Below are 26,029 nucleotides of genomic sequence, written 5' to 3' on the forward strand. Positions count from 1 at the left end.
TGGTATATTGGGTTGGGGATGAGTAGGGAGAGCACTAGGGTTGGCAGGACCGGGAAAGGAAAGGATGTGCCACTCAGTGGTGCCAAGCCTTTGTGCTAGAATGAGGTAATCATGGGAATGCTTGAACCGGAGCTGTTTTCTGAGGAAAGTCTTGTTTGTGATTTTAGAACCTCTCTTTGGCAGGCAAGATTGATTGATTGGCTGATTTTTTTGTAGCAAATAGCTTTACAACTGACACACCTGGAAACTGTAGCTTTGTAGAGCTTCGAAGTGACCAGCTATTGAAGTCCTCAGTAATGACCATAGTCATGTTAGTCATTCATCTTGCTCAGGTCAAAAGCAGCTGAAAATACTGGTATTTGCAAAAGTAATGTTCTTAGAGAATATATTACTTACTATGTCTTCAAAAAGTAATTTTAGCCAAAACGTCAGGAAATGACAGATTGGACCATATAATATTGCCCTCCAGTATGCCATCCACAGAATTGCTTGTATAGAACCAAACGAACATCACGCCTTTAGTTTTTTCTGAGCTTTACTTATTTGTGGAATGCCTTTGCATTTTAGAAAAATGTTCTTAAAGCTATTGTTGACTTTGGTGGCTCCCCTCTCCCCAGTTTCTACAAAAACTGAGACAGAATCTTCTTAGAGCAGCAAAATAACTTTGTGATTTATCAACACTTAGGCTAGAATAGGAAACGCATGTTTATTCTTGTGTTTTCTGTTTGGCTCCTGTCAGAAAATTGCACAAAGCTTTAAGCTTATTTTCTATGGTTTCCCTCAGATAATGTTTTTATTAGGCTTTTCTTCTGTCCTTTGTCTTACTATGTTCATTGATGTTTTAACTGGATTTGTGTTTCTGCTTTAATCAGTTGGAGTAATATTCAAAGTGTGTTTTTAAGGAGAATGAAAATTTGGGATGCCCCTACATCAGTATTTATTAGGATATTTAAGAGGACTGCTTAGATTTCCTTGAATAGCAATTCTTTTCTTAATGAATCCTTATTACCCAAACATAATAGAAATTAGCAAAATTTAAATTAACAAACTTTAAAAATTTTTTAAAAATTAACAAAAATACTAAAGTGATTTTGTGGTACTATATGGAACTTATACTCATTTGGCCCCTGGTAGAATTCATATCGATAATATACGTGTCCATTTTATAGGACTTGGAGAACCATTCGAGCATTTTCCAGGAATATAGACTGCAGTTATTTTATACATAGCTCCTGTTCACAACACTGAAGAATGTGACACCCCCTTCCCAATTATTTCATTATTTCTTTGGGAAAATGCAATTATTGTGATGAATGTGTTTTTGCATAGCTTATGTGACCAGATGTCCAGGATGAGAACAAAGCCTAGGGTTTTTGTTTTATTTCTGTCCTGGGCAGCCCTTGTCCTTTTGATCATGCTTCTGGCTTTATCTGGAAGCCAACTGACTTTAGGACAAGGTGATTTTCCCTTTACCAAAACATCAAGAAACTGGAATCAGAAACAAAACAAAGAGAGAGAGAGAGAGAGAGAGAAATGGAAAAATGAATTTTGAAAAACTGGATTATCAAAATAGTTTCAAATAGGATTTGAAAGTCACTTGGGAATTATTTGCTTGTGGATTATCAGAGTCATCCCTTCCTGTTTGGGTGTAAATCATTTAGCTCTCCAGTTTGCTGCTGCTGCTGGGTATTTTGAACCAGAAGTTAGTACTTTCACATAGGCTTAGGGTCCTCAGAGCTATGTATTTCAAGTGTTTTTCAGGGTGAGTCAGTGGGGAGTTCCAGAGCAGATTTGGGCAAAGTAATTACTTCCTCCCCTCTAGGCTTTCATAGCACCTGCCTCTACACTAGCACCTCCTGCTCTGAGTTAGAGCTTTTTGTCTTCCCAAGCAGGATCCTTTCTTAGTCATCACAGGGCTCTCAACATCTGGTGGCTGAGTAATGCAGGCAACAGAGAGCCCTTTCTTGGATCATTTCCACTGGTGATAAGCTCAGGTGCTCTAAAAACAAACCTCTTTACCAGGTGTGATAGGAAGGCAGAGTTCTCCAAGGTGTCACACACACACACATAGACATGCATGCACGCACACACGTACATTGTTTGGTCTACCAGTTAGCCGCAGGCTGTGTGGCCGGCCAGGTCCGTGCATGTGTGGGCTGGCTTGGAGTCACTGCTGAAGTCCTCCTGCCCACCTGTACATGAGCAGACTGCTGACTAGCTCTAGATTTCACCAGCTTAATTCACAAAATAAAGCTCAGACGTGCCCTGCCTGCTTTAGAGGGCTTTTTGCCAGAGAAGAATAAATAACATACATGTACAGACTTCTCAAGACTAAAAAATACACTCTATGTGACATTTTGTCATTCTTAACTAACCAAGGGTGATGGCACCTTCACAAATTTGGATTCAATCCGGAACCAAACCTTCTATCACTGGACTCATATTTTGACATCAATGATCATGATATTAACAACATTGTAACCGTTTCCAGGCACTAAGTGCCCTCAAACCATTATAGAGAAAAAGCTGTTTAAATATACCGAACCTGTCAAGTTGGTTTGGTGTTTTCGTTGTTGTAATATCCTTATGTGGAGGAAGGGGCTCGGGGTGTCTCTAGAGCCTCTTTTATTAAGTACTAATCCAATTCATGATGGATTCTGCCCTCATGACTGAAGCACCTGCCAAAGGCCCCATTTCATATGATATCATCTTTGGGGATTAGGATTTCAACGTATGAATTTGGAGTAGGGGGACACAAACATTCAGACCATAGAAATCAGTATTTTAAAATCTAGCTTAGCAATCTTTTTTTAGCATGCTTTCTTCCATTGACCATATATACTGGTCTTTCCTTTCCTCCTTGGAACCAGCTTTATCATTTGGCTTGTTTCTTAATTAAGCAGTAAATAGCTTTGACATCTGCTCACTATTTTTATGAGACTCTTGTTTTTGACTCTTTGAAATTTATCCTTTGACAAAAATGAGAACCAGGAAATAATGTGTACTGTGGTTAAGCGCCAATCATCCCCCCAATACCATTAGTCCATGACATACTTAGTATAATATTCAATTAAACTGTACAAAATTAGACTGTTGTAGTGATAGTAATTTTCAGATAATGTAAAGGAATTTTTTTCTTAACTTTTTTGATGACAGGTAGGATTAATTAGAGGATGAGAAGAACGTAGATAGTGGGAGGCACTTCTAGTTATTCCGATAGGGCATTTTACACATGCTCGATACTGTTAGACATTTGATCCCATTGTTTCTTTATGGTCCACATTTATTTCAGAGCTTCTGGTGTGTGTGTGTTTTTTTTTTATGGTAAGTAGATTCTGAAACATGACTTTCATATTTCCACAAACATTAACTCAGCATTACAAGGCAAGTACTCTTATGAACACACCTGCTTTACAAGAGAAGAAATTAAAGGTATGAGAGGTAATTTGTCCACAGTCCCCAAACTAGTAACTGAGAAGCAGAGATTTGAACTGAGGCAGGAATTCATCTATCTAATTTCACTGAAGCAGACCTGTCAATTCTGGCTTTGCCAATAGAGCTCATTTAACCTTGGCTGCCAGGAGGGAAAACTGAGGTCCAGAAGGGCTCAAGCAATTTTGCCCAAGGTTCATTAGCTAGTTAGTAGTGATTGGGGCATTCAGGTGTTTATTGTATGTCTGGTACTGTGCTATTACATGTGGGAATACAATATGAAAGAAATGTATAGACCCAATTCTCAAGGACTTTGCAGCCTAGTTAGGGATGTGGAATAGGGTAAGAACTGGGCTAATCTGTGATGAAAATGAATATTGATTATTTTAATATGTAGAGTATTGGAGAAATGAGATACCAATGTGAACAGGGAACTTGGGTAGGCTTTAGAGAATTGAGGTTAATCCAAGTGAAAAGAAATTTTGTGAAAGTACAGAAGTAGTGTAAATGCATCTACATGTCTAATATATATACTGGATGCACATACTTATTTGCTTGGTGAATGAATGTCTACTTCAACAAACTTACCTTCCAGTTTTACAATTCTCTCTTCTACTATATCTAGTCTACTGTTGAACTTGAAAATGAAATAAGATTCTAAGATCATGTTTTCCTGTTTTAGAGTTTCTGTCAGTTCTTTCTAAAATCTCAACTTTTCTCCCCATGCTATTCTTCTTAACACTTTTTCTGCTATATATTTTTTTGCCATAGCATTTACCGTGTTCTTTTCTTATGTAATTTATTTATTGCATATCTTCTGTTTTTCCTCCCCACTTCCCAATAGAATATAAAGAAGTTCCACGAGAGCAGGAATTTCTGTTCGTTTTGTTCACGGATACATAGCCCCAAAGATTAGGACAGTACTTGGTACATAGTAAAAGCTGAAAACTCATTTGTTGAACCTAGCAGGTCAGATAGAGGGGGGAGGTCCTTGTAGAACATACTAGAAAATAACGGGGGGGGGCAGAATGCATTCATTATGGCCAGATTACAGAGGATAGCATGTTTTGAGGGAAGGTTTAGGGGTTCACTACAATAGACACACATATTACTTATAAAGCTGAGCAAAATCTTATAATTCACTTGTCATCTGGGAGGCATCAGGAAATAGCAGAAAGAACTCTTGCTTTGGAATTAAAGCACATGAGTTTGAATCCTATAGTTTCTCTGACCAGATCAGCTATATGACCTGAGGCAGGTTATCTACTCTTAAAGATCTTATTTTCTCAACTGTTAAGTATGGTAAAATAAAGTTACCTCATAAAGTTATGGTGAAAATTAAGAGATAATGTTATAAATAAAACCTTTTGAATAAAGTGGATATTCAGTAAGTATTTCATATTCTGCATGAATTGATTTGAAATTATTTTAACGTACTAAAACATACTTTTTCTGTTTGAGGCAAATTACTTAGAGTAGTAGGAGGAAGCAGATGACACTGGGGTGGTGTATTGTAACTGTGGTTTAGAAAAAAAAGAACTACCAAATATGAGTAAAAATGAAAAGAAGATACTATGTTTGGGTATTTCAGAGCCATGGGAAAAAAAAAACCCTCACAGAAATAACCAGTATCTTTTCACTTCTCCAAAATGGTTTGGTACCTTCAGTTAACTACGGAAGAGAGGAAAATCCCCTAATAAAACCAGAGTCACTAATAATAATGCCTCCAAAAGTACCGAACCATCCGGAAGGTACCAGGCTCTGGGGAAAATCAGCCTTTCCTTACATTCTCCTGGGTGTCTCCTTCTGGGCATGAATCCCATGCCAATGTCAGCCTGGGCACTAACCTGACCCTCTAAAGAAAATATTTTAACGTTAAGTCCTCTACTCATTAAGGGTCAGCCAAGGAAAACATCCTCCTGGAGAAGCCTTGGACATTTTTTATATACTGGTTGTTAAAGACGTTATTATCTCTCTTTTTTTTTTTTTTTTTTGGGCTAAGTGAGCCTTGAGACAAATTTGTTTTAGAATGAGGATCAAGCAAACATTGATTTCCCTCAACTGGTTTATTTCCTTCTATCAGATGATGTGACTCAAACAGCACCCAAGGCTTTCTTTCAGTTGTCAGGAAACCCAGCACAGGCTGTGTAATGCTTTTATTACAATCACAGAAGGTCTGGGAGGATCATACATTTCATTCCTCTTTCTTCATTAACATTATCCCTTTCTCTTCTAACTGGCTTGCTGTACGGGACATGAAAGGCTTTGCCAGACAACTGGCCTGTACCTGAGACTGATGATGCATACCGCTTAGCATTTCATGGGCTGACCTGTTGCTCCCGATGCCATCCAAACACTTTGTAAATAGAGTGTCTTCAAACAACCCAGGTGTCTAATGGTAGGGGACCCATTTATTAAATGTCGTGCATGCATACACCCCACTGAGAATGAAGATGCTAAATTGGAAAGGAAATTGCTCTTAGAAGCACTTACAAGAGGCAAAACACGCCCCTGACCGGCAGTGAACACGCATACACATAGGTTTGGAATGTAGGTAGCTCTCAAAAACGTAACATTGAGTCCGGGGAGAAAAAGGGGAGGCAGCCCAGTCTACCCAGGAAACGTGGCACAGAAGGCCACTTGTCCCTCAGTATCTGCTTTCCATTTCTTCTATGGGAATGGGCTTTTAGAAGGAGGAATGTCTTCCCAGAAAGAAGACTTTTCTTCTCTTGCCTCTCTTGCCATTGGATGCAACCATGTGACCAGGTCCTGACCAGGCTGGGGTGTGAGTGGGGGTCGTGTGCATAGTGTAGAGGCGCTCCCAGTAAAGGGAAGGGGAGAGCCTTTCCTTGTCACCTTCTCAGTTCGCTTTCTCCGCAATGTGGGTCTGATGGGGAGAGCCACGCCTGGGGGCAGTTGAGCGGGAGGACAGGGGTGCTGCCGTCTCATCCCGGGAACCCTTCTGCTCTGACTTGTACATGAAAGAAAACAATGGGCTCCTGTCTCAGGTAAGCCACTGGTATTCTGGTCTGGGTCCCAGCAGCTGAACCTGTTTCCTCATGCCCCGTGATTCTATTTCTGGAAGTTAAAAGAAGCAAAAGACTATTCTGTATTTGTGGATATGTATATTTTAGCAAGGCTTGGCCTGGCCAGAGTGGTGGGTGCCACAGAGGCAGAGGGAGGGGACGGAATGAGGGAGAGCAAGACTACAGCCGGCTTTCCCTCTCTCTCCACTGTGTCCTGCCCTGTCATTTGTGTCCAAGCAGGACAGTCAATCAATGAAGATGTCCGCATGTGTGAGATTTTTGTGAGTTCTCACGCCAAAGCTATTTCTTGCTGGCTTTTAACAGTGACTTTGGCTCCTGTCTGAAGTAAGTGACTGCATTTGGAGGACATATTGGTATTATCTGGTTCCCCCATCAAACAGACACCGAGGACACAGCCATGGTTGTTATCACAAGAGTGAGCTGCGAGATGGAATTGGGAAAATAGTTGCTTTTGCAGTTTTCTGTTAAGGCCTGTGGCACAGATGTTGCCAGAAGGCTGGCAGGCTACAAGAGCCCACAAAGGTAGCATGTACTTTGGCCCACACAAGAGAAGCCAACATTGTCAACAGCCTGGGTGACTCTGTCTCTCAGGGCCAAGCTCAAGTTCATCAGGCCCAGAGAATCTGAACCTAACCAGAGTGCAGCGTTTAGACAAAGTAGACTGTTTTCTCTGTGTAGACAAGCAGCAGACGACTCTATGTAGACCTCAAGCTGTCAGAAGGTGACTCAGAGGACAGAGTAAGGACAGAAGCAATTGGCTGTGATGTGCCTGTATCTAGACTGGAAAAGGCCAATGGTTCCATCTCCTTCGTGGGGACAGCCTTGTCCCTTCCCCCCTCACAGCTGTCAGCCAGTGGTCATATGGGTCATCTTACCATCCGACCTTTGGAGATCTGCTTTTCTTCTTCTTTTCACAGTATTTTTCCAAAGTGGATACCACACAGTGCACTGGGTTCTCCCCAGATGAATCGAAGGTGCATTCCAACTCGGCCACTTTGCAGTTTGGGGATTCCCAGGCCTTTCGAGGCTCACGAACTGCTCATCTCCTGGCTTATTCCCCTAATTTACCTGTCCCATCTGCCATCTGGCACTTTCACTGGCTATCTGAGGAAAACTTTCATTCTCTTACCTTAAAGTCTTGGGGACCCTCACTTCTGCCCCCACCCTCATTGCAGGTGCATTCTGTATTGCTTTTGGTGGTATTTTTGGATGCGTTTCTTCCTGGCACATAGGAGGGTCTTCTGTCGACTCAGCTGTTCCGGCTTTCATTCTGTTTGCCTTAAGCATAGAGTTACCCAAAATCCAGTCCCTTGATCTGGTAAGTTTCTTTTGCCCTCTCGTCCGTGACTTCAGATACCTTCTTTACATAACTGACTTGCAGGTGTTTGTATTTAGTCTTGACTAGAATTTCTGTAACACAGTCCTGAAACTCATAATTTATTTAAATGAATTTTTGATAAGATAATAGGTATTGTAATACAAAATGCAAAAGTTCCAAAGAGACAGTTGAAAAGAAGCCTCTGTCCTTGGATAGAAATTTATCCAATTTTCTTCCTTGGAGGCAAATGTTCTCATCATTTGGGCCATTTCCCCTCGAATGTGCCATACTCTGATCAGTGTATGTGATGGCAGAGTTAGCACCTTCTGGGATTTTTGTTTAAGGTTTTTATTTACTTATTTATTTGAAAGAGAGACAATGCATGCATGCACAAGAGCGGGGGGAGGGCCAGAGGGAGAGACTCTCAAGCAGACTTCATGCCGAGTGCAGAGCCCGACATGGTGCAGAGCCCGACATGGGGCTCGATCCTGGGACCCTGAGATGGCAACCCGAGCCGAAACCAAGAGTTAGACACTCAATCCACTGCAGCACCCAGGCGCCCCAGCACCTTCTGTTTGTAGCCCTGGCTTTCCCACTGGATGTTCTCACTTCCTGTAAATGCTGTCCATACTTTACCAGCCACCTCAGCTCAAAGCCTTGGTGTTTTCTTTTACTTGTTTTTACCCTTTTGTGTCATTTATATCTTTTTATTCACTATATTCTGCTGCCTTATTCTTCATAGTGTATTTTGCCACAGACTTTTCTATTACACTGTCCTGTCAATAGCAACCAACTTGGAACCTCCCTGCTCATGCAATATTTGACAGTCCAATGATTCCCCTGAGAATGTGAATGTCCACTACTGTACTGTAACTAGAGGAATGTTTGATGGATTGTCTACACGATGCTTTTTTGTTTGCACAGCTCACCTTCAGCTGGATCATAGGCTCTCAGGACAGGAATCACTGTGTGCTATTTCTGGTGTATTCCTTTTAGCACTTTACATAGTCTTATACATAGAGCCCACTCTCAATATATATTTGGCAAGATGAGCTGAACACTATTTTTTGTTGGTTTAAGTAGATGTGGGCATTTTGTTTTTAAAAACGTGGGGTAAAATGTGGCACCTGGGTGGCTCAGTTGGTTAAGCATCTGCTTTCAGCTCAGGTCATGATCTCAGAGTCCTAGGATAGAGCCCTGTGTCAGGCTCTCTGCTAAGTGAACAGTCTGCTTCTTTCCCTCTGACCCCCCCCCCCACCAAGCTCGTGCGCTCGCTCTCTTGCTCTCTCTCTCTCAAAAGTAAATAAATAAAATCTTTAAAAAAACATGGATGGGTGCCTGGGTGGCTCAGTGGGTTAAGCCTCTGCCTTCGGCTCAGGTCATGATCCCAGAGACCTGGGATCAAGCCCTGCATCAGGCTCTCTGCTTGGCCGGGAGCCTGCCTTGCTCCCACTCTCTGCCTGCCTCTCTGCCTACTTGTGATCTCTGTCAAATGAATAAAAATCTTTTAAAAAAATGGAAAAAAGTAAGTGGCAGGGAGTGTAGTGGCAAGAGGTTGAGAAGATAGTTAGCTATATTTTTGAACATTTGTTACCTTTTCTTTTACTTGACCTTTTATCTTTTCTTGCTCTGTGATAGTGCACCACTTTTCTATCCCAGGACCTCCCATGACACTAGCTGTGCTCCCCCCCTCTTTTACTTTCCTCACTAGTTAATTTATTTACCTTGCTTTGAAAACATCTTTCCCCTACTAGAATGTAAGTTCAGGGGTGCCTGGCCTGCTCAGTCAGTGAAGCATGAGACTCTTGATCTCAGGGTTGTAAGTTTGAGCCCCACGCTGGGTGCAGAGATTACTTAAAAAAAAAATACAATCTTTACAATGTAAGCTTAAAGCATTCTTGGCCCTACTAGAATCTAAGCCCTATGAGGGCAGGACTTTTTCCATTCATTTTGATTGCTGTAGTCCCAGGGCCTGGCATGTGGTAAGCTCCTCAATAAATATTTGTTGAACGTGTAACCTGCTGAGGTGCCAGCCTAGTGTATTGTCCTTAAGCTGATTACTATCAGCCATCCTAGATATCTGTGTTCTGCTCAGCTGTACTCAGTGTTACTCAGCGGTGATGCCTCGAGGCCAGAATGACTTTTTTTGTCTCTCTTCAAGCAAAAGCTGTAGTTTGGGACTGAGTGACTCAGCTGCTCTTGGAAGGGAAGAAACAGACAAGGTAGTTGATGGTGCTGGAAAAAGGTGCTGGGCTCAGCTTTCCAGTGGCTGGCTTATTCTCCAAACTCCCCACTTGTATTTGGCTAAGCACTTTCGAGTGCCTTCAGTAAAGGTGATTCATGTCCCTATTTGTTATTCTTACCACAGATTCGGTCTTTTGTGTGTGACTTAAATTCTCCTCTTATGGTTTGAGTCTTTTTGGATTCCTCTGCTCAGGAGCTGTCCCTGGGACATAAAGGAGGCTGACTGGGCTTGAGTTTGAGCCTTGAGTCATTTCATCTCATAGAGAAAACTTCTGTTTTGTGGCCACATCTTGCCCACCTAGTCAGCCAGCTGCTGTGACTATTGGAGCAGCGGGTCCCATCCCCTTTGGGGACAGTGAGGAAGGCCTTGGCAGGAAGGCAGAGCTGAGAGGGTGCCGGCTGAATGTCGACCCTGGCTTTCTAGGAGGGGCTGCCTGGCCTCCCTGCCTCAGGAGAACCCCTGCTGTGATGGAGCTGGGGGGGCGGCTGTGCCCCTTGCCAGTCAGATCATCAGCTCCAAAATGAGGTTTATGTCCTTTGTGAGAACTGAAAGCACTAAGATGGTATCAGGAAAACCTCAGGACCTTTTAGAAGGGGCACAAAGAGATCAACAGATTGTGACTTGCCATGGAGTAGAGGCTTTTGTTGCCTAGATGGCGAGGAGCCACTGGAAGACAGTTAAGCTGGGCAGAGAGGTTTATTTTAGAGTTACTGGCCTCCCAGTGGTTTTGTGGTGGCTCACCGAGGAGCGTGAGGTGGCCACGGAGGAGGCCTAGGAGGCTCTCTAAAAAAGAGAAAAACAACTCATGTGAGAAGAATGTTTGCCACTGTGCAGACCTCGGTGTCTGCCTGTGGGCGACTGACGTGGGGCTGACTCACAGGGAGACAGCTTTCCCGGAGACAGGGATGGGGAGAGGAACGGTGCTCACAGGGAGGACTGACAATTACATGTTGCACCAGTGGAGTGAGGGGTGTTGGGAACATTTGGAGCTAAGTTTCTGGAGTGAGGATGGGAAGATCACGCTGGACCTACAGTTGCCGGAATCCCTACTCTAAATCTTCATGTTGGATAAAGTCTTATACTGAAAAATTGTTAATTATGGAAAATGTCAAATACATGGAAGTTGGGACAATACTATTATGGTATTGTGATTTGTAATAAATACATATTTGCTGTTCATTTCTGGCACAGAGCCCCTGAAAGCCTTGGAATTTCCTAAGTGGAAGGAGCTGTAACACTGTTGGACCTTCCCTAACAAATCCCTTCCAACCACACCCCAGTTTATGTTAATCAGGGGGACTTTAGGAGAGCACCTGGGCTTGAAGGCTGGTTGTCAGGGAACTGACTTTGTGATTAGAGGGCTGGAACTTAGGTCCCACCCCCTGACCTCAGGGGAAGGGGAGAGGGAAAGAGGGGCAGGAGGTAGAATCAGTCACAGAAGGCCAATGATTTAATCAACTGTGCCTATGTAATGAAGCCTTCATAAAAATCTAAAAGGCTGGGGCTCAGAGAGCTTCTGGGCTGTGAACACATGGAGATGGAGGGAGAGTGGCCCACTTGGGAGAGGAGATATAGGAAGAATGGTTCACTTGGAGAGAGTCTGGAAGTTCCTAGATCCTTACCCACACTGCCCTATGTATCTCTTCCATCTGACTGTTCCTGAGTCCTATCCTTTTATAATAAACTGGTGATCTAGTGGGTAACAAGTTCTCTGAGTTCTGTGAACTGCTCTAGCAAATTAACTGAACCCAAGGAGAGGGTTATAGGGATCTCTGCTCTGTAGTTCTGATCTATATCTGGTTGGTTAGAAACATTAAGTGACAACCTGGGCTTGTGATTGGCATCTGAAGTGGGCTGGTGGTGGAGGGAAGGGGGGTGGTCTTGTGGGAATGAGTCCATAACCAGTGGGATCCGACGCCATATCCAGGTAGATTGTATCAGAACTGAACTGAAATGTAGGACACGTAGCTAGTGTCAGAGAATTGCTTCGTGGTGTGAAAAAAAAAACCCCACACAAAAGTATAGTAAACCACAACCCATGTACCTATTATCCAGTTTCATTAATTAGCAGCTTCTGGTCAATCTTGTTTATTAATCCATACTCCCCACAGCTACTCCTCTCCACAACACTGGCACAAAATCCCAACTTTTATTTGTAAATATTTCCGTATTTATTTCTAAAAGATAATCTTTTTCTAAGATTTATTTATTTGAGAATGAGAGAGAGTGGTGGGGGCAGAGGGAGAGACTCTTCAAGCAGGCTCCCTGCTGAGCATGGAGCCCAGTGTGCAGCCCCATCACATGACTCATGAGATCATGACCTGAGCTGAAACCAAGAGTCAGATGCTCAACTGACTGAGCCACCCAGGTGCCACAAGATAAAGAATCTTTAAAAAATATATAGCCACAACATCTTTATCCATTCATCTGTTGAAGGGCATCTTGGTTCTTTCCACAGTTCGGTGACTGTGGCCATTGCTGCTGTGAACATTAGGGTACAGATGGCCCTTCTTTTCACTACATCTGTATCTTTGGGGTAAATACACAGGAGTGCAATTGTAGGGTCACAGGGAAGCTCTATTTTTAATTTCTTAAGGAATCTCCACACTGTTTTCCAAAGTGGCTGTATCAGTTTGCATTCCCACCAACAGTGTAAGAGGGTTCCCTTTCTCCACATCCTCTCCAACACACGTTGTTTACTGTCTTGTTAATTTTGGCCGTTCTAACTTGTGTTAGGTGGTATCTCAATGTGGTTTTGATTCGAATCTCCCTGATGGCTAGTGATGATGAACATTGTTTCATGTGTCTGTTAGCCAGTTGTATGTCTTCTTCGGAAAAGTGTCTGTTCATGTCTTCTGTCTTTTTGTTGATGTGATTATCTGTTCTCTGTGTGTTGAGTTTGAGAAGTTCTTTATAGATCTTGAATATCAGCCCTTTGTCTGTAGTGTCATTTGGGAATATCTTCTCCCATTCTGTGGGTTGCCTCTTTGTTTTGTTGAGTGTTTCCTTTGCTGTGCAGAAGCTTTTGATCTTGATGAAATCCCCAAAGTTCATTTTTGCTTTTGTTTCCTTTGCCTTTGGAGACATGTCTTGAAAGAAGTTGCTGTGGCTGATATTGAAGAGGTTACTGCCTATGTGCTCTAGGATTCTGATGGATTCCTGCCTCACACTGAGGTCTTTTATCCATTTCAAGTTTATCTTTGAGTATGGTCTAAGAGAATGGTCGAGTTTCATTCTTCTACATATAGCTGTCCAATTTTCCCAGCACCATTTATTGAAGAGACTGTCTTTTTTCCACTGTATATTTTTTCCTGCTTTGTTGAAGATTTTTTGACCGTAGAGTTGAGGGTCCATATCTGGGCTCTCTACTCTGTTTCACTGGTCTATGTGTCTGTTTTTGTGCCAACACCATGCTGTCTTGGTGATCACAGCTTTGTTGTAAAGCTTGAAATCAGGCAACGTGATGCCCCTAGTTTTATTTTTCTTTTACAGTATTTCCTTAGCAATTCGGGGTCTCTTCTGGTTCCATACAAATTTTAGGATTGTTTGTTCCAGCTCTTTGAAATGGAATAACATGGAGGACATTGGGAGAAGGAGAGGAGAAGGGAGTTGGGGAAAATTGGAGGGGGAGATGAACCACGAGAGACTGTGGACTCTGAAAAACAAACTGAGGGTTTTGGAGGGGAGGGGGTAGGGGGGCTGGGTGAGCCTGGTGGTGGGTATTATGGAGGGCACGTATTGCATGAAGCACTGGGTGTGGTGCATAAACAATGAATTATGGATCACTGAAAAATTAAATTAAAAAAATAACCACAATACTTTATTATCCCTCAAAAATGATAGTAATTTCATATCTGTCCAGTGAGTTCACATGTCCCCAGTTTATTTGTTTTTGGTTTGATTTAAGATGCAACTAAAGTCCCTACAACTGTATTTGGTTATTATGTCTCCATGTCTCATTAATCTGTCTTAATCTATAGTTTTGGATGGGTAACTTCCCAGAGCATTCTCGGTCCTATTTGTGTGAACCCAAACAATAACTAGCACTTGAACAAAACAAAGAGGTGGAGGAATATGAGATAATGTAGGGTTTCTCTTAGTCGGAGGAATGATTTTTATGTTTTTTCTCCCCCGAGAGGCATGACACTTTTAGGAAAGCTTGAGAACATTCTCGTATTTGTAGCCTCTCTCCTGCATTTCATTTTCCACCCTTCTACTGCAGACCCCTTCTTAGCCCTGAAGTCTCTGGTCTCTGCTTCCTGTGGGATAAAAGTCTGCACTCGGGAGCCTAGCTTCCAGAGAAGCTTCTCCCATCTTCCTTGAGCCAGCCTCACTCCTTGACACTTGTTCTTGGCCCTTCCTCTTTCTCTCAGTGTGGTCTATGTTTTGGCCATGCTTCTCTGGTTAATGTTCCCTTCCCCACATCATGCTGAGGGCTTTCTCTAAAATATACCTCTCTCTTCTTTCACCTGCGAAATTTTGCCTCATCCTGGAAGGCCCGCCTGAGAAGTCACCTTTTCTGTGAAGTTTTCCTCAACTACTTTTTCACCCAAAAGAATGATTCATCCTATTCCCCACTATGTCACCCATTGATGCCTCTGTCTTATGGTGCTTGTCCCAGCTGGACTGGTTTTATCATTAGTTACGTGTTGCCGGGCTGGTGGGGGTCGGGTGGTGCCGGTAGGGGCTCACCCAAAGCCCTCTCCTCCTGGAAGGCAGCATACACCTATTCAGTACCTACTCTTAGAAGGGCCAACGACAGATTTTCTTTTTTAAAAAAATTTATTTATTTAAATAAACTCTACACCCAACCTGGGGCTTGAAGTCATGACCCTGAGGTTAAGAGTCACATGCTCCTCTGACTGAGCCAGCCAGGCACCCCCAGATTTTCTATTATAGCTTTTCCATTGTGTGTTTTATTTTAAAATAATTTTATCAAGTAGGCCATTAAATATGGTATAGTCTTGAGCTGGGTTGAACTTAAACCAGGGAGTAATTACATTTTATTCTGCTCTCATAAGCACCTAAAAGATTTTGCTGGGAATATGGTGTGAAGTGTTTCTTGATGTGTCATTAATGTCGACTCTTGTTATTGACTTTGGATACTTCCCAGACACCAATTTCATGACTCAAGAAATTGCAACAAAAATACAAAAGTCATCTTTGCAGATGCTGCTTTGCTGCCTGCCAAAACTTAGACATAAGGTGCAGAGGGAAAAGGGCATAACATTCACAGTTTGGGGAACTGATGCTTCTGTACGTGTATAATCTATTCATTGTATTTGTCATCAGGTTATCGTTTTTGATTTTCATGATCTCATTCTTTCAGCAAATATGTCTTGAATGATGACCATGTTCCAGACACCATGCTTGGTTCAGTGGAGCTTGCAGTCTCGTGGGGAGGACAGACTTGCAGTAACACTTAGGTAGGCACCAGCAGCCTGGAGGAAAGTGGCTACCTGTGCGCCAAAGCTGGTGCAGTTCCAGATGAGTCCCACAGGTGAATGGGAACTGGCCAGGTGCACAGGGGAGGGCACAGTGGGAACTGGGAGACAGGCCTAGTAGCGTGGACAGCATGTCCCGAGAGCAGAGAGGTTGGAAATGGCCTGCCTTACTTCAGTATTAGCTATCATTTTGATTTCTTTTAAGATTTTATTTATTGACAGAGACACGGTGATAGAGGGAATAAAAGCGGTGGGAGTGGGAGAAGGAGAAGCAGGCTTCCCACTAAGCAGAAAGCCCAATGTGGGGCTTGATCCCAGGACTCTGGGATCATGACCTGAGCTGAAGACAGACGCTTAACGACTGAGCCACTCAGGTACCCCTATCATTTTGATTTTTTTAAAAGATTTTATTTTTCTTATTTGACACAGAGAGGGAAATCATAAGCAAGCAGAGAGAAAGGGGGAAGCAGGCTCCCTGCTGAGCAGAGAGCCCCATGTGGGGCTCGATCCCAGGTCCCTGAGACCATGACCTGAGCAGAAGGCAGAGGATTAACCCACTGAGCCACCCAGGTGCCCCTCATTTTGATTTTTAATAGGAGATATATACACTGTACATAGTAGAAAATTCAAATAGCTCCAGAGTGAAAATTAAATGCTACCTTTCCTCTGATCCCTAGCTAACTCAGTTCCCCTCCTCAGAGATATCAGTGTTAACACCTTCATGTGTATATCCTTTTAGGGAATTTTGCTACATTTACAAACCTGAGATAGATTTTCTTTTTCATTTCCCATGTGAAAGGTAGCATGCTATACAACTCATTCTACACCTTGCTTTTTTTTTTTTTTTTTTTTTTACTTAAAGCATTGGATATAGCACTGCTGTCTTCTTTTTAGGATAATGGCTACAGATTCCATTATGTGAAGGGACCACAATGTCTTCAGCCAGTACCCTTTGGAAGAGGCATTAGGCCTCTTATAACAATGTGCTGTTACCCATCTCGTGAAGCTGATTGGAATAAGTGAGCAGTAGTCCCAGAGTGCAGAGCTGATGGTCCTAAACATATTCACCTCTTAGTTCAGATTCTGTTAGCAAACAAAAAGTCGAGCATATTTGTAAAAGAACCAAATAGAATTTCAAGAAGCGAAAACTAGTAATTGATATTGCAGACTCAGTGGATAGGGTAACGAGCCGAAGAGAGAACTGGCAAACCAGACAGATGGATCTGAAGCAATTATCCCGACAGTGGTGCAGCAAAACGGAAGGAAATGACACCCAAATGCTCAAACGTGACACCGCGGTGACACACAATGACCAGAGCCACATTTGAACGTGGATGGCTCTCATAAGCGCATTCTGGGGTGATAAAAGCAAGTCACCGAATAATCCACATCACACATAATTCGAAGACATACAGAATGAAACAACATAGATCCACAATTACACTCTAAGGGCATAATAAACACCCCGTTCAGGGTAGTAGCTTCCAGAGGGTGGGATGATGAGGGCAAGTTCAGATCTGGATTGGGAAGAATATAAATGGTGCTTAGCTCTCTTGGTAAGGCGCTGTTGATTAAACTCAGTGATAGCCCCCTAGAGGTCTGGTAGACCACTCTTAGCGTGATAAAATCTTGTGAAGTATATTAAATACACAAAATAATGTATAAAACTGAAAAAGTGGAATAAACACTTTATTTACTGTCCAGCTTAAGAAACAAAAATTACCAGTTCCTTTGAACCCCCCATGTGTATTCTTTCCCAATTATATTTATTCTTTATCCCTTATAGGTACTATACTTGTATTTTTGAGTGTCTGATATATTTCATAATAAAGTTTTTTGTAGTCTTACTCTGGTTCACTTACTGATATAGGTCATCATCAATTTAACTTTAAATCTTTGTCCTTTTTTTTTGAATTGTTGTATCAATCATTTGAGTTTAAAAAAATATGTATTGTGTGCCTCTGATTGAATTTCTAAACACAATACATTTCAGCATTTTCCTGAGTAGGTACTGTTTTAAAAGCATTAATGAAAATTAATCTTTTGTCTGGCTCCATCAGTTCTGATCAGAGAGAACAGAGGTATGGTAGTTTCTTGGCTAGTGCCCTAGGAAAATACTTTTTTTAAAAAGATTTTGTTTATTCACTTGAGAGAGGAGAGAGAGAGCACAAGTAGTGGGTAGAGGGAGAGGGAGAAGCAGACTCCCCGCTGAACCGACAGCCTGACTTGGGGCTTGATCCCAGAACCTGGAGATCATGACCTGAGCCGAAGGGAGACACTCAACCATCTGAGCCACCCATATGCCCCAAAAATACTTTCTACAGAAGTCTGAGTTCATGCCGGGAGGGCAATATGGTGAAAGTCTCCTTTGGAAGATTAAGAAGAGTCATCATGATGGTGGTATAGGAAAAGAGAAGACAGAAACCATCTGTGGAGTGGTGGTTAAGGACCCTATGTTAGAGCAGTGGGACCTTAACTTCTCATCTGTAAAAGAAAGGCTTCCTAGTTGTGAGGTCAGGTGGGAGTTAGCTGCAAGGCTATTATTGGTAGTCTAGAGAAGCCCCCTGTGATTTCTCAGAAAGGCAGTATATTAGTCAGCTCGGGGCTGCTATTAACAAAATACCATAGACTGGGAAGCTTAAGAGAAATTTATTTCTCATAGTTCTGAAGGCTGTAAGTCTGAGATCAGGGTACCAGCATAGCTGAGTTCTGGTGAGGCCTCTCTTCCTGGCTCACAGACAGCCACCTTCTCGCTGTGTCCCCATGTGGCCTTTCCTCTGTGCATGTATGCATGGGAAGATGGAGCAGGTGTCTCTTCCTCTTCTTATAAGGCCACCAAAACTATCAGATGATGGTCCCCCTTAATGACCTCACTTAACCTCTATTTCCTCCTCAACAGCCTTTCCTCCAAATTTCAGTCCCGTGGTTGGGGTGACGGGGGTTGGTTAGGGCTTCAACATAGGAAGTTTGAGAGAACACAGTTCAGCCCATAGGAGATAATTTATTTTGGTTAATAGTCTTTGAATTCAGGTGAATTCTTAAATAGGTTTTGTTTTCTTTAATTTGCAAAAATATACCTTCATCAGTTAAAACTTTGGTGAGTATGGTTCTGTTCATTTATCAAAACCCCACCTTCTCACTTGCGTGTGTCTGTATATTTGCATTTATTTCAGTTTAAGGCTCAGCCATCCCTCAGTTACTGCAGTCACTAGAGCAGCAAATGTAGTTGCTGTTGTGTACTCCAGTTTCATGGCTCTCAAAGATAACTGTGCTTAGTGCGTTCGTTTATTTGCAATATTCCTTAAATTTCAGAGCCTCTAGGTACGTAGATTCTATAATACGCCTCATAAAAGCCATTGGAAGGGTTTTTTTAACCTGTGAGAGTACTTGAATTGTATTCATTAATTTGTGCCAAATTCTAAAGGCTAATAAATGTGAGTACCCTTGGATTTTATGGCAGGTAAGAGATTGAAAATAAGTAGTTGCTTTCTTGAACTAAATATCTTTTCCTATAATTCACATAAGGTAATTCTTTTTAACAGGTGACTACTGTCTAATGTCCCCCTAGTCTACTGTCATTTATTGTGTGGCTGTGGTGGGTCAGATGCAGGAATGGCTAATGAGTGCTCACTGAGCCTTGCCCTTGTGAGAATTAGCGCTGGGTATATGGCGGGGGTAGTTAAAACAACTTCACAGTGCAGTGCAGTCATTGCTCTGACAAAATGGTCACTATGAGAGACTATGTTCTGGAAATGCCTGGTGAGCAGGGCAGTCGCATACAGTTGTATAGGTTGTGCACTGAACAATTCCAGGGAGCATCTTTCATGTGGAATTCTATGAGGGCAGCCCTGATTGTGGAGAATCCAGTCTAGTCCTGAGGTATCAGGAAGGGCTTCCCTGCCTAGAAGAAGTGACAACTATATTGTGACTTGAAGGTTAAGTAGGGCTTAACCTTGTGAGGATGATTAGGAAAGACAGCATGCGGAGAGAATTGCAGGCAGAAGCTCAGAGGAAAGATTGATGAATTTATGTCAAAGAGTAGCTGGTGTTCATCTGAAAGTTGGCTTAGCCTTTAAAGAGCAGCAAACAGGTCAGGAAAACGGGTGACAGTCCACTATAGTAACCTTTGTAGGCCTTTGGCAGTTGACTTGAATTTGATTAATGTGTTTAATTAAAGGGGAAATACACAAAACAGCTGTTAAAATATGTTGAGTGATGACTTAGCCAGAGGTACTGTCCTTGATTTTGGAAAATGGCAGAGTATGAGGCAGAAACAAATAAATCATTTACCTGACCTAAAACAGAAAAACAGTACTATAATTTGAAAGGTCCTTAGACCTAATCTATGAATTTGCTGGCTTCCCATTATCTTCCACTCAGACATATCTATGAATTTCATTTTAAAAGCATTTTTAAGAAAATGTGTTTAAGAATATGGGTGGTCATCTATACCATTGTTGTTCGAGGGGTTTAATTGGTGATACTCTATTCCCTACCAAAATTTTGAACCAATTGGGAGACAAAGGAACCAGGTCAAAATGTCTCATTGATTAGTGGCAGAGGTTGGAGAGTGTGGTTTAGGGGTGTGGCAATTATGGGATTACTGAGACTGTAACCCTAGATCAGGCAGAAAGAATCCCTCCAGCCCTGGAAATGTTGAGCCAGCATAGGCCCCACCTAGAATATGGCAAGTGTAATCATCCTACACTTGGGTACCATGTTGGACTCCTCTAGTTGAAAGTTCAGTCATGGAGCCTAAGTCTCCCTCCCTGGTCCTAGATTTCACTGAAAGGCTCTTCTACTCTTTCATTCTACACTAGAATGAGGATCTTCATTTTATAAAGATTGTCAGAAGGGTATATGGTATATGGTCACGTGTGGAGAAGTGCTGTATGGCACAGCAAGGATGGGAAGGTTTTGGGGTGGCTTACCCAGGAGCTTCATGGGACAATACAATGATTTTTCCCATATCTGGTTTTATTAAGCAGATATCTAAGACCTAAGATCATTTTTTTTAAATTCCTAACTGTGACATTCCATATTTGGGAAACTACTTATAATTGATGGTCATCTTGAATCATAAAAATGTGTTCCATCTTGGCCTCAGTCAAATCTCTCTGGAATGTCACCTTCTGGAGAAGAAGGTCATTGGATTGGAGGTCAAACTCTTTTTTTTTTTTAATTTTTTTTTTTAAGATTTTATTTATTTATTTGACAGAGAGAAATCACAAGCAGATGGAGAGGCAGGCAGAGAGAGAGAGATAGAGAGAAGCAGGCTCCCCGCTGAGCAGAGAGCCCGATGCGGGACTCGATCCCAGGACCCCGAGATCATGACCTGAGCCGAAGGCAGTGGCTTAACCCACTGAGCCACCCAGGCGCCCCTGGAGGTCAAACTCTTGACTGATGGGCTTGATTTGCACTATTTTAGTGTCTCATACACTGGTCAGGACAAGACAGAACTTGTGTCTTAATGAGCTATGGACTCATTTCTTTCTTTCATCAGTCGTCCTCTATCGGGGTAGCATTACTGCCAAGCTGGCTATTTGGTGAGTCACACACAGATTTTCTGGTATATTAGCAAGAGTTATCAGCTGTGGAGCAACTGGAACTCTCACTCACTGCTTGAGGGGAAGGGGTTGGCACAAAATGGCATAGTAACTCTGAGAAATGGTTTGGCGGATTCCAATAAACACACACTTGCCCTGTGACTGAACATCCCCACTCTGGGTATTTACTCTAAAGAAATGAAAGTCCATTCACATAAAACCTTGTTCATGGATGTTCAAAGCAGCTTAACTTGTGCTTGCCAAAAGCTGGAAACAAGCCAGCTATCCCTCAGCAGGGGAATGGATAAAGAAACTCTTGTATATTCATACAGTGGAGTCCGAGTCAACAGTCAGAAGGAGTGTTAATTCACTACTTGGGTGAATCTCAAGGTACACAGTTTCCCAAGTGGGAATAAAATTTGGCAGTTTTTAAAAATAATAAACATAAAAAATAATAATAAACACAGATTTACCATATGACCCGGAAGTTCCACTCCTGCAGATCTATCCTAGAGAAATGAAAACGTATCTCCATGGAAACTTGTATGCAACTATCCAGAGCAGCATTATTCATAATAGCAAAAAAGTGGAAACAACCCAGATGCTTATTTGGTGAATGGATAAGCAAAATATGGTCTATTCATATGGTAGAATACTATTCAGGAGTCAAAAGTAGTGAAGTACTGCTACTTTGCACACAAATGAACCTTGTAAACATTACACTTAATGAAAAAGCCAGACACAAAAGACTACATACATTATGATTCTATTTAGAGGGAATATCCAGAAAAGGCAAATCTATTCAGGCAGGAAGTAGATCAGTAGTTGCCTGGGGCCGAGAGTAGGAAGGAGGAAGTGATTACAAATGGAAATGTTTCAAAATTATATTTACTTTCTTCATACACTGTGTAACTGGGTGTGGAACAAAGTGCTTTCTTTTCTCAGAATTTCAGATGATGCTTTTGAGCTCAGAACAACCCCCGTGTGCTCTAAACAAGCCCACAGTGGTAGCCAGACCGAACTGGTGATCATCTACTCCCAACTGCTCATACAGTGGAAGTGAGACCTCCTTAGAGAACAGTGCGTCCATGTACCTGTTCCCCAACTCCTTAACAAAGGCTTATTAATAGAGACATCTAAATATTACAGCAGGTGGATGGCAGTCTAGAATTACAGCTAGCTGAGTGTCGACTTGTTCAACTATCCTCCCAACAGCTTCAGTCACAAAAGCAGGAACTGGCACCTGACTCCTGGGGCCTAGTTTCTTTAATGGCCACAGGGGGTTTTTGAACCACACTTTGTCCAAAATTAAATTCCTTCCTCATACCACCAGTTTTTGGATGGGCACGTATATCTGCTGTATGTTGGGGGTGGGGGTTAGTCTTCCTTTTTTTTTTTTTTTAAAGATTTTATTTATTTATTTGACAGAGAAAGAGATCACACGTAGGCAGAGAGGCAGGCAGAGAGAGAGGGGGAAGCAGGCTCCCCGCCCAGCAGAGAGCCCGATGCGGGGCTCAATCCCAGGACCCTGAGATCATGACCTGAGCTGAAGGCAGAGGCTTAACCCACTGAGCCACCCAGGCGCCCCCTAATATCTTTTTTTTTTTTTTGAAGTGAAAGACAGTAAACATGAACTTAATATCATAGCGATGACTCTGTTCCTTTGTGCCATGAACTACAGTGATAATAAATATGAGTCTAAGATTGCTTGAGAAGTAACTCAAAGTCTACCTTGAGTTAGCAGTGTATCCTGTTGCTTGGTACCATTTTGGTCAAAACTATCAGGATGGTGTTGTCCTTGCTGTCTTCACTGTCTCCCATCTTTAAAACGGGCGCATTGGGCCCAGGTAGAGAGGGAAACGTTTTATCTGTCTATACAAACAGTATTCGTCTGTTAATAGCACTCCTAGTATGATAGTGGTGGTTACTGGGAGAGACTGTGAGGGCATTTCCTGTAATTGAGGAATGTGTCTGCAAATATAAAACTCCTATAAGGAGAAAAAAACCTCCTGTTTCCCCTTTACACAGTACTCACACCCAACACTTCTGTAACCAGATGTGTGGGGATTTTCCCACACCAAGCAGTTCTCCAACTCTCACGTAGGTAGTCACTGAGCGGCCTATGATTCAACTCAATTCTCACACTACCTGGAGACGGCATCCACTCCCACAGGGTAAGGGCTCAGTCCCACAAGAGCCCCCCCCCCAACTTCAGATGTCAGTCACAAGTCCCAGGTGGTCACCTGTGCTTCTGGCTGACCAGCTACACATCAGGGCTTCCCATGACACCCTCCTCAGGTTCAGTCATTTGTAGAATGGTTCAAAGAACTCAGGAAAATAGTTTACTTATTTTACTGCAGGCTTATTATAAACAGATATAACTCAGGAACAGCCAGATGGAAGAGATGCCTAGGGCAAGGCATGAAGGAGGGAATGCGGAGCTTCCGGCCGTGTGGGTGCACCACTCTCCCCGCGCCTCCACACCTTCACCACGCCAGAAGCTCTCTGAGCCTCCCGTTACTTCGGCATGGTGAATTAAATCACTGGCCATGTGATTAACTCTACGGCTTGCCCCCTCCCCTCCCTGGAGTTTTGGCTTGGGCTTTAGTTTTTCAACCCGGTAATCATAAGGTTGTTACTTTGGCAACCGACTCCCATCCTAAGGACAGTCCAGGAGCCCCCAGCCACCAGTCATCTTATTAGCATACAAAAAGACACTTATCTCTCCTGGAGGATTCTGAGGGCTGTAGAAGCTGTGTATCAGGAAATTGGGACAGAGGCCAAGTATACATTTCCTATTGTAAATGACAGTATCCCGCCTCCTCTTTCATTAGAGTAGCAGCCATCTTGAAGGCCCTGGGCTAGCATGGCTTACCTTCTAGTTCCCTGCATCAATAATGAGGTAACCCATGAAGAAACAGTGAGTTATAGGAAACAGCCATTGATCTGGGAGGAGCACAGTCTGCTGCTGTAAATGATTTGCTTTGGTTTCCTGATGAAGACACTGCAGTTAAATGGTGTAACAGGTAGCCTTCAGACTCTGTTATGATGAGTGTCGAAGGGCCATGGAATCGTCTCTTGTCCTGTAAAGCTTGCTCAGAAAATCACTGCCTGACCAGGGAGTGAAGAAACAACAACAACAACAAAAACAGATAGGAGCTCCATGTGGCGTGGAGAGCAACCCAGAGAACCTTGAGCAGAGCCCCACTATGGCGACCTCATCATCGTCATCCCCAGTGAGGAGCTGCGGCTGCCACAGCTGGCCCCGGGCACCAGTCCCAGCGTTGTGACCCTGAGCAGCTGTGCCACCACCCAGCGTGGCTCTGTGGGCAGGATGGAGGGAGTGAGGGCCCACCGGCAGGGACAAAAAGGTCATCGTGACAAAAGTGTCAAGAATGGTAAAATGGTTCAGTATCAGAAACAGGTCTGGTTTCATCCACAGGAATGACATGAAGCGATACATGAAGAGATACATGAAGCCATACTTGTACATGAGACTGTCATAAAGATAAAGAAGCCCCAGGAAGCACCTTCCCAGAGCAGAGGGTGAAGAAACCATGGGGTTCGATGTTCTTGACGGAGAAAAGGGTGTGGAGGCAGCAAATGTAGAGAATGGGGGGAAAGGAAGAGGACACCAGGCCTAGCTGTGCACACCTTACACCATGCAGAAACCTTATGAGTGTTGACCAGGGTCTTCCAGGCCTCCTGTGTAGGGAGAAGCAAGAAGGGCGTTGAGAACCAGGGTACAGGAGAACAGGGTAGACGGGGACACACAGGATCCCTCAGGGTTAGAGACTGCGATTCTCTAGGACAGCCATGAAGGGGAGCAGGAAACATCAAGAAGGGACCCAAGGCCAGCAGCCACCTTAGTGGCCTCCCCAACTCCAGTTAGCAGCACAGACACCCAGGAAACCCTGCCGCCCAAGCTGGCCAAGAGACCGCAGCTGGGAAGTCCATTCAGAGGCTGAGCAGGGGAGACTTAAGTGCTGGCTTGCCATCTCCCATGTTATCCCGGTTAGTAACCCAACAAGAAAGAAGAAATGAGTATGAAATGGCAGCAGGAAGACCTGAACCAAAGATTGGTGCTGAAGGCCTCAAGTGCTTGCCCTTTGACCTGATGACCAGAACGATCTGCATTACGGGGTTTTTGTTATTTGTTCCCTGAAGACAACATCTTTTTCTTTCTTTCTTTTTTTTTTTTTTTTTTTTTTGTGGTAGTGACCAACATGTTTTTCTTTAAAGGCTGGCTTTTTCTCCTACACCTTTAAAGGTTTTGAAACTGTTTTATATCTGGTTGAGACTGTTGAGAACCTTGTTTTGTAATAAACTTTTATAATTTGATTTTTTCATGAAGGTCAACAAGCTGCAAGTATTAATACAGATCTTTAATAATAATGATGATGATAGGGGCACCTGGGTGGCTTCGTAGGTTAAGCCTCTGCCTTCGGCCCAGGTCACGATCTCAGGGTCCTGGGATCGAGCCGCACATTGGGCTCTCTGCTCAAGGGGGAGCCTCCACCCCCCCACCCCCCACCTGCCTCTCTGCCTACTTGTGATCTCTCTCTCTCTGTCAAATAAATAAATAAAATCTTAAATAATAATAATAATAATGCAGTACTGACAAAGAGTTTGGATTAAAGAACCGTATTTTTCTAAGGGCGCCTGGGTGACTCAGTCTGTTAAGCATCTGCTTTCGGCTCGGGTCATGATCCCAGCATCCTGAGATCGAGCCCCACATCAGTCTCCCCGCTCAGCCAAGAGCCTGCTTTTCCCTCTCCCTCTGCCCACCCCCCAACCTTGTGCTCTCACTCTATCTCAAATAAATAAATAAACCTTTAAAAAATCTGTTTTTCCATATTTCCTATATTGTTTGTTCTTCTACAATGTCTTGTGAGTTCTCATATGTCTTGGTGATAAGTGAGATTATAGAACATTATGCACAGAATATAGTAAATATAGAACTTTCTTTTTCCCATGGAACTTCCTCCATTAGTGGC

The 26,029-nt window shown here is 43.0% G+C and overlaps 1 protein-coding gene across 3 annotated transcripts in view; it reads left to right on the forward strand.

Annotated features, from left to right (window-relative positions):
• SLC9A7 (solute carrier family 9 member A7) overlaps positions 1-26,029 on the forward strand; it is a 138,669-nt gene that overhangs the window by 35,762 nt on the left and 76,878 nt on the right. The window lies entirely within an intron of this gene.

This window comes from Mustela putorius, unplaced genomic scaffold, assembly GCF_011764305.1.
Source record: "Mustela putorius furo isolate JIRA1106 unplaced genomic scaffold, ASM1176430v1.1 tig00003903_pilon_pilon_pilon, whole genome shotgun sequence".
Lineage (NCBI taxonomy): Eukaryota > Metazoa > Chordata > Mammalia > Carnivora > Mustelidae > Mustela > Mustela putorius.